The sequence below is a fragment of the Aplysia californica genome, unplaced genomic scaffold (genome assembly GCF_000002075.1).
Source record: "Aplysia californica isolate F4 #8 unplaced genomic scaffold, AplCal3.0 scaffold00261, whole genome shotgun sequence".
NCBI lineage: Eukaryota > Metazoa > Mollusca > Gastropoda > Aplysiida > Aplysiidae > Aplysia > Aplysia californica.
In genome coordinates, this window is record NW_004797531.1 from 838,656 (window position 1) to 848,004 (window position 9,349).

The window sequence follows — 9,349 nt, forward strand, 5'->3', positions numbered from 1 at the left end:
TATATGTGTGTGTGTGTGTGTGTGTGTGTATAAAACAGAATAGCACGCCATCAGTGATCATGGGAATACTCAAGCTGACAACCTTGTCAACGCTCAAAATGCCAACACATTCACACAGATAACAACCAACAGAAGGTGAAATACCGAACAATAATTGTGTAGTGGAACCCTTTGAGTAAGCACTCTGTAGAAAGGAAGACAAGTAATTATAATTAATATTAATATAATATAATATACAACGTTGTCGTTATTCACCATTGTCATAGGTTAAAAAAGAATCAGGGCTTTCAGGAGAGGAGAAAGAATCTGTTTTATTTCTTTCAGAACATTATGTCATTAATACAAAACGTTGATTCCTTCTCAATCCGTCACAGCTCAGAGGAGAGGACAAATGTGAAACAGCGTGGTGGAATCAGGCTCTCGTCATTTTTTGGACATATGGTCATTGCTAAGGACAAGCAGGCTAACCCAGATTTCGGGGGGTTCCCAGAAAAGTTGACCAACACCAAAAGTGGGCATTGTCCTACCTATAGGAGAAGTTTGGTTTCATTGGTTTGTATATTTGTTCGGTTATAGAGAGAACTCTCCTAGTCTTTTCGAGATAGATTTCAAGGGTCCCAAAACTTTACTTTCGATTTTCTCAAAACAGCATTTTACGGGATAGCCCCGTTGTGCTTAAAAGCGACCAGATGAGATTAGGACTAATCGGTGCGCCTCGTCAGACTCTCTACAACTAAATTATTTTTATTTTTTAATAATAATTTTTAATCCAAATGCTGTCATTATATCATAGATCTGCTACAATGGTGAATGACGGCGGCAAAACATACTTATGATGGACACAGCTTGTTTGTATTGAGTCCAGTTTCAGTTCACTATATGTATTATAATATTTATTATTATTATTATTATTATTATTTCTTTAGAATCAGTTTATTGCTGTGAGAGCATTGGAAACATTGTGGTCTTTATATTGTTGAAAAGCGCACTGAACACTTTCTTAGTGGAAAGGCGCTTTCTTTCTTTTTTTCTTCTTCTTTTTTTCTTTTTTTTCTTTCTTTCTTTCTTTCTTTTCTTTCTTTTTTTCTTACTTTCTTTCTATTTTTTCTATGCGCTATAAAACAGTGAAAGGAAATGAGTCGATCAAACTACGCTTTGAGTCTTTTTAACAAACATGCATTCAATGTCAGGGTGCTTATTAGCGGGTTGCTTTTTTTTTCAAGCCAGATAAAACTTACTAGGACCCGTAAACAATATTATTATATTATGCTAGAACTTACTTAGAGTAAAAGTATGTACAGAAAAGGCATCCACAGGGTCCCACAGGTTACAACATACAGGCACATAAAATAACAGCGAAAAAAGAGACGGGAAAAAACGTGGATACAACGATTTATTCTTAAAACTTCCGCAAGCACAAATTTGAGGGATGGAAATAAAACAAGAAAATTGAGTTGAACAACAAGTAACTGACAACAGCGTGAAGTTCAAAAACACGCAGACAGACTGGGAATAGGCAAGACTGCAATATAAGCAAAGATTAACGAGATAGATTGTAAATAAAAACCAAGATTAACGAGATAGATTGTAAATAAAAGCCAAGATTAAAGAAACAGATTGTAAATAAAAGCCAAGATTAAAGAAACAGATTGTAATTAAAAGCAAAGATTAACAGAACAATTTGTAAACAAAAGCCAAGGTTAACAGGACAGATTGTAAATAAAAGACAAGATTAACGAAACGGAGTAAATAAAAGCCAAGATTAACAGGACAGATTGTAAATAAAAGCCAAGATTAACAGAACAGATTGTAAACAAAAGCCAAGGTTAAAGAAACAGATTGTAAACAATAGCAAAGAAAAACAGGACAGATTGTAAACAAAAGCCAAGATTAACAGGACAGATTGTAAACAAAAGCCAAGGTTAACAGGACAGATTGTAAACAAAAGCCAAGATTAACAGAACAGATTGTAAACAAAAGCCAAGATTAACAGGACAGATTGTAAACAAAAGCCAAGATTAACAGAACAGATTGTAAAAGAAAGCCAAGATTAACGAGACAAATAAATTGTAATTAATAAAAGCCGAGATAGGAAACGAAGAGATAAAGCAACAACAAAGTATGCTTGATAAGGCGCCTCTTGTGCATTAGAAAACTGCATTTCAAAATCTTTTCCTTATTAAATTGGTAAAGACGAGAATACTCTCTAAGACTGTCAAAGTATTTCGTAGGGGGAAATTCATCAGAGCTTATATATAATTATAACAGCAAAGTTGAAATCTTGTTTTTGATAAAAATTGATGAAAGAGTTAAGTAAGAAATTCCATGTACTAGGTAGGCATAGAAAATGACACATAATTATTACAAACATATTAGTACTAAAGAGCAACGCATAGATAATAAGACCTTTACTCTGGTTGGGATGGTCAGGGATAAGGAATAAATGAGTTCGCGTTATGAAAAGGAGATAGGAGCTGACAAAATGGGTTACTTCTCGTAATCCACAAATGGAGATATTAACACAAAAAAACGACAATAGGATCAAATTTCCAGATGTCTTATTGATGTCATATTTTCTTAAAGTATAACATGCCCTTTATGGTTTCATACTTATAGATAGTAAAAACTTCACCTATAAGCGTGATGTATCTATTTCCGAGGGGATAAAATAGGAGAAGTTACTCATTTTGTCAGCACGTTTCACAAATTTTCTCGTGAAGTCCTTTACAAGATGATGACGTCACCTTGGACAATCTGGACAAACAAAGGGGGGGGGAGGGGGGGGGCGGGGGAGTACTACTTTCCTTCTATAGACATTGATGTGATTTGACGTTCTACATTCACGTAATATCATGATGATATAGTTATGGACATCTGAATCTCCGAACTTCGTTCAAAAACACATTTGACATGGAGAACAATAAATGATAACAAAAATGTGAGACGTGCTAAGAAAATTAGTTACTTCTCATGTTGTAGCCCTGTAGAAATAGATGTGTTGAATTGATAGGCTGAGTTTTTACAATTCATTAGTTGGAAATAATAAAACACATGGTAAACTTGAAGAAAATGACAACAGTTAAAAACCTACACATTTACTCCGTCGTTGATTTTCTGCCAAAACCGGCATTTGTGAAGAGCGAGAAGTAACTCGTTTTGTCAGCACGTCCCACAAATGTTCATTTTTAGAAGAAAAAAAAATGTGTGTTTGTTGTTTGTTGGTTTTTTTGTATGCCCTAATGAACAAATGCACGAAAAACAATTAGGGGACGAGGGAACTTGGCGAGGTTAAGACGCCATCATAAACACGTTGACGTCATTTACGTCAGGGTAATTTTAGACAGCCAGTTTGTTGGGGGTTTTTTTTTCAAGAGAAACGTTTACTAGATCTAGATCTAGCTAAAAGAAAAATACACCACCACCACCCCCACCCCCCTCCAACAACGGCAAAGGAATCTAACGAATCTCTTTTAGGTTGGTTTTTGGAGATCATTATTAATTAGTTTTCTTTACAATAATTGTACGCTTCTAAATTATTTTAAAAAATAATATTCAAAAACAACATTTTAAAATTAGGGCTTCAAACCTTTCGTGGCTGACACAAAAATGGCCATACCATAGAGGCCCTACACCTCATATAATATATATATAGACGAGCTGATAAGTCTGTTTATTAAATGCTGCAAGAACGAAACGAACTCATAATCTAAAGCCAAAAAAAAAAAAACCTCTTTACTTGTTGAGATCAGTGCTTGCTATGCTTAAGTGGGAAATTTCGCCCACTAGTGGGTCACTTGGTATTGTTGGTGGGTGGTGGGTGGTGGGTGGGTTGATGGTTAGTGGGTGATGGGTGGTAGAAGGTGGGTGGTGGGGGATGGTGGGTGGTTGTGTTGATGGTTAGTGGGTGATGGGTGGTAGAAGGTGGGTGGTGGGGGATGGTGGGTGGTGGGTGTCACCCGCTGAGTGGCAGCTGGTGTTATTCAATGCCCACCTTGGAAAAAAATATGTAAGCGCGCGGTGCGAAAAGTTTCGACTTTTAAAGGTGGCAAAAATGGACGCTGGTTATAAAAATGATGACACGCTCTGATAAGACCAGTTGAAATGGCCGCTAGCAACATCATACAGAACGCAAGTACTAATACGCTAGTGTTTTTTAGGGATTTATAATAGGAGTTTTGGCGTATACATTGCAGACGAATGTTTCTATAGTTTTCCGTATTTTTGTTGTCTACGTTTGTTAATCTCAGAAGTCAAGTAGAAAAGAGAGAACAGCGATGATAAGTATACAGGGATGAGATTTTAATTATGCGAAAAGAAGGGGAAAACACCCTTAGTATATATATATATATGTGTGTGTGTGTGTGTGTGTGTGTGTGTTCCTGTGTGTGTGTGTTCTTGTGTGTGCGCGTGTGTGTGTGTGTGTGTGCGCGCGTGTGTTCTTGTGTGTGCGCGTGCGCGCGCGCGTGTGTGTGTGTGTGTGTGTGTGTGTGTGTTTATGTGTGTGTATGCCTGTGTCCGTATGCCTGTGTACGTATTTCTGTGTGCATATATTATGTGTGTCCTCGTGTGTGAACGCATGCGTGTATGGAACATGAGTGAGAGAGGGAGCAAGTGGATTAAAAGAGTGGCGAAAAAGGGGTCACAAGGTAAATGGACGAACAGACAAGTCGTCCGCAGACAAACAGCAGGTGAGGCGTTAACTAGGATGAGCAGACGGTCGAGATAAAGATAACAAGATGATCACAAAGTTGCAAAAATAAAGATAATAATAATATTACAAAAGTTGCCAAACTGAGATCAAACATGGCGCAACATTGACAAACTCAAGTGAAGGCACACACAAAAAAGCGGGATGGACAGGCAGGCAGGCACTAGCGGGTCATGAAGGCAGAGAGAGAGAGAGAGAGAGAGAGAGAGAGAGAGAGAGAGAGAGGGGGGGGGGGCGTGGGTTATAGCGTGAAGCTCGTGCAAAGAGACAGAATGGTGGCCTCGCTAGAATAGTATTATTATCTTTGAGAACAGAGACAAAAAGAAGCGAGACGTACGCCACCAAACTTGAGGCTAGGATGTGCGGCTCATGGGATCCAATATAATATGTGTCACGACACGGTGAAACCAGACGCTCCTCAATCTTTGTTTGTTTGTTTCATTCATTTGTTTGTTTGTCTGCTTATTTGCTTGTCTGTTTGTGCTTGTTTGTTTGTTTGTTTCATTCATTTTTTAAAATTTGTTTGTTTGCTTATTTGTTAGTCTGCTTGTTTTTGGGTTTTTTGTTTGAGTAAAGAGAAGCACACCGCAATAGTGGTCATTTAGTGCTGGGAAAAGCTAAGACAAAACAGACAGAGACAACAGACATCTGAGGGAAAGTAAAGGAGTGTGACCTACCAGCGGCGCCCTACAACCACCCACCTTTAAATCTTTGGGGCAAAAAGAGTTGTTGGCAAAATCTTAAAGATTGCTCATTTGCGTTACTTTTAGCGAAAGCATACAAATAATTTGTCCAAAATCTTGAATCGAAGTTGAGATTTTTGTGACTGAAGGTGATGCGAGTCGCCAGCTGTCTGAGGGAAAACACTCGTCAAAGTTTGGTGACTTCATAAACGTGTCTTTGGAAACTACAAATTCACTTTTTTAAAGAATCTTTGATAAACCCGTTTCAAGTAAAATCAGTGCAGAAATGCATGGCATTTTTCAAAGGACATAAAAGGTGTTGAGTCCCTCCCGCATATCACCAATCCCCTCCCCCCATCGTTCAAGAATAAACAATTTGTTTTAAAACTCTAGACATTATTTTATTATCTAACTGGCTAACAAAAATCTCTAATATTGAACTCTTCGACTTAATTATTTTGGGTGGGTGGTTGGCGGGTGCTCTGGTGTGGTTTGCTTCTTCTTTCCTATCAAACATCTATCGTCCTTATCTCCCCTCCTTCTTTTTTGTGTTTGTTACTCTCTTGTAACACCTCTAATCTTCTGGCGCTCATATGACCTTATGCAGTTACGAGCGCCGTAAAACCTCTACAAAAAAAATTTATATATATATATTTTGGCGACGAGCGTCTTATTTCACCGCGACGACACACGATTAAAAATGACTGCATAAACATAATTATCACAGACCGTTTTCTCGACAAAAGCACAAGTGACCACTTTATTAGCGTCAGATTATTGCAGTCATCAGAGGACAGAACAAGGGCGGACAAAATGCCTCAATCTGTTATTGCTTGAGAAAAACAATATTATTTTTATAATACATTAATATGAATAAACAAACAATCAGGTAAACAGAGAAGTAAGTTAATATAATATATTTTGCAAGTAGGATAAAACGTAGATAGACTGACAGATTGCAAGATAGACAGATAGATAAATGGAAAGACGGAAAAAAACCCCGTCAGCCTTGAAGATGAACATAATATCGATAAACAGCTAGAGAGATTAAAACTTATCAGTTGAAATACAGACGGGTCGATCGATTTTAACAAATGGTGAAATGGTACAGGCTAAACGCCTCTAGCAACACTGTTAGGTTATTTAAGAGGCGGGACCTCCGAGTTTAACGTCCATCTCCGAAAGGACCGAGCCAAAAATAGGAAATTCGTGAAAAGCACCTTTCTTTAAGAACACAAAGTCGGGCTGAGCTGAGGCTTTAAACAAAGAACCTGCAAATCACAATTGGTCGCTTTTAAACCCAAGGGGGCTATCCCGAAAAATTCTGTTTTGGGAAAAACGAAGGTGAAGTTTTTGCCCCTTGTTCAGTTTAAAGACAAGGAGAGTTTTCTCTATAACCAAACAAATATACACACAATTGAAACCAAACTTCTCCTATAGGTAGGGCAATGCCCATTTTCGGTGAAGGTCGGGATATCTGGAAACCCCCGAAATTTGGGTTAGCCCCCTAGTCCATAAAAGCGACCAATTCCAGGTCTAATAACCTATCCACTATGCTTCCCAGGCCACATAAATTATCTCTCTCGAGCAGACACGACTCACACTAAAGATTAAGAAAATGCCATTATTTTTTTTAACCAAATAAAAATTAGGAGCTTTGTTCATCTGAGTAGCTGACCGACAATAATAACATACGCATTAATTTTTTTTAAATGCCTTTCGCGCTGCAGAAGAATTTTGTACGTACAAATTAGTGCACATGGTCGTTTTGATAAAATCCCCAAACCGAACAAACATTTTCAAAGATTGTAGAAGACCATGAGGAAATATCATCATATTCAAAGGCCACGTTAATCTTCTTTAGGTGTAACAGCCCCAACTTCTTTTTCCCCTCCTACCCCTCTCCTCCCCCCTCCCCTTCTTTCCCTCCCTCCCCCTCTCTCCCCTTTTCATACACCCATTAACTCCTTATCAAAGAAATATCTTCCCAAACGTAACACAAAGACAAAAAGACCAGTCAGTAGACAACCCAGAGGAGAGAAGATAGGACAGGACGTCTCATGTTTATCTAAGGAAAAAAACTTCACTCTAAAGTACGTAAGTGTACGGGTTTAACGCGCCTACCAACACTATAAGGTTACATTTAAGAGGCATTTAATTAACGTCCGTCTCCGATAGAACGGAGCCTAATGGGATATGAGAGCCATTTTAAAAACTCCACAAAACAACCAGAGTTCAAGAAAGCCCAGTGTGGGATTCGAACAAGGGCCGCCCACTTCGTAGCTCAGCATGACACCATCTGAGCTAACAGAGCACCCTAACATCAGGTCTCTGCTAACATCCACTACGTAGGCTCTAAATTCTAGAAGAGTTAAATATAGTTGGAAAGACAAAAAGATCACATAATATGTGTCACAACGCTGTTGAATCAGGTGCTCGTTAATATTCGTGCATTTCGAGTTATTAATGTCATCTTAAAGTTTGCTAATAATTTGTCTTGTCTTCGGCTAAAAAAATACCCATCCATCTTGAATAGAAGTTAAGATATTTGTGACTGAAGGAAGTGGGGATCAACCTATATGAAGTATAAAATTATCAAGAAAATGGCCGTCAAATTATGGTGACTTCAAAAGCTTGAGTGTCCTTGAAAACTGGAAATTTACATATTTTTTTGGTGCCTTTAATGAACGTTTTTCTGTAACGTCCACACAGAAATATGTTTTGAAAAGGACATAAAAAGTGTGTGTTAAGAAAAAAAAATCCCACAGAAAATTTGGACAAAAAATGCCCAACACCAGAAAAATGCCGGTTTCTTTGATTTCACTGTTTCGACAAACGCCTGATTTCACCGCGCTGCTTCACATATTAATATTATGTCCGCATAGGAGGATGGGCAAACAAATGACCAATATCCGGTAAACAAACTGTATAATATGTACAGAGTATACAGAAAAAAATACAGTATAAATGTAATTACTGTAAACAACTTCGCCCTCAAATTATGATTGGCGGTGGTACACTCGAGTCTGCGGACAAAATTAACGTCCGTTCGCCAAAAGTAGAACAAGAGAATGAAGCAATAAAGTATCCGATTACAGTAATGTAATGGCGGGGTTTTCCATAATATGAGAAAAATACAATGCTTCGTAAAGATGAAGAAAAGCTATGCTAGGAATCTAGTGGGTGGGTTTAAAAGCTGGACTCTGTCGTAAACGAAATATTGTTACATAATAACATTTAGAGATAAAGTATACCACTGTTATGTGGTAAACGGTTCGATATTCGGCAAAAATTCAAAACTAGAAACAGAAAAATGAACAGCCATAGAAGATTTCTAAAGTATGAAACACGACACACACATTTTTGGAGCAGCCAAGTTATACTGCACTTCAAGTAAACAAGATAATGGCTAGATCTACTTTCTGTCAGTAAAGATAATGAAGAAATAGTGTCAGTTAAAAAACTACAAACAAAACGAAACAAACTGGGAAGACTTCTAAATATGAAACACAATACATAATTATGTTGTTTAGAATAGCCAAATTGTAGTGAATGTCGACTGAACAATATAACGGTATTTTTTTCTGTTAGCAGGGATAAAAGAAACTTTGAAAAAAAAATTGAATATTTTGGAGACAATACGAAATGAAGCGGAATTTTTTGACAAGACACATATTTCAGAGCAGAAGAGAACGCCTTTTTAAAAAATTAAAAACCTGGAGCAAAACTAGCTCCGGGCAGAGAAAAGTGTCAAAGGAAATTACAAAGAAATGTCACAGGGGTACTGTCACAGTCGCAAGTTCCATGAAAACAATGACAATTGCCAAGTTACTTTTCCTGTATTTTTTACATGAAAAATAATATGTACCATCAAAACATGTTCTGCATTAATTATCTTTTTTAAACATGAACTGTAATAACAATGACAACTGCCATGTTTGGTTTCCTGGAGGGGGGG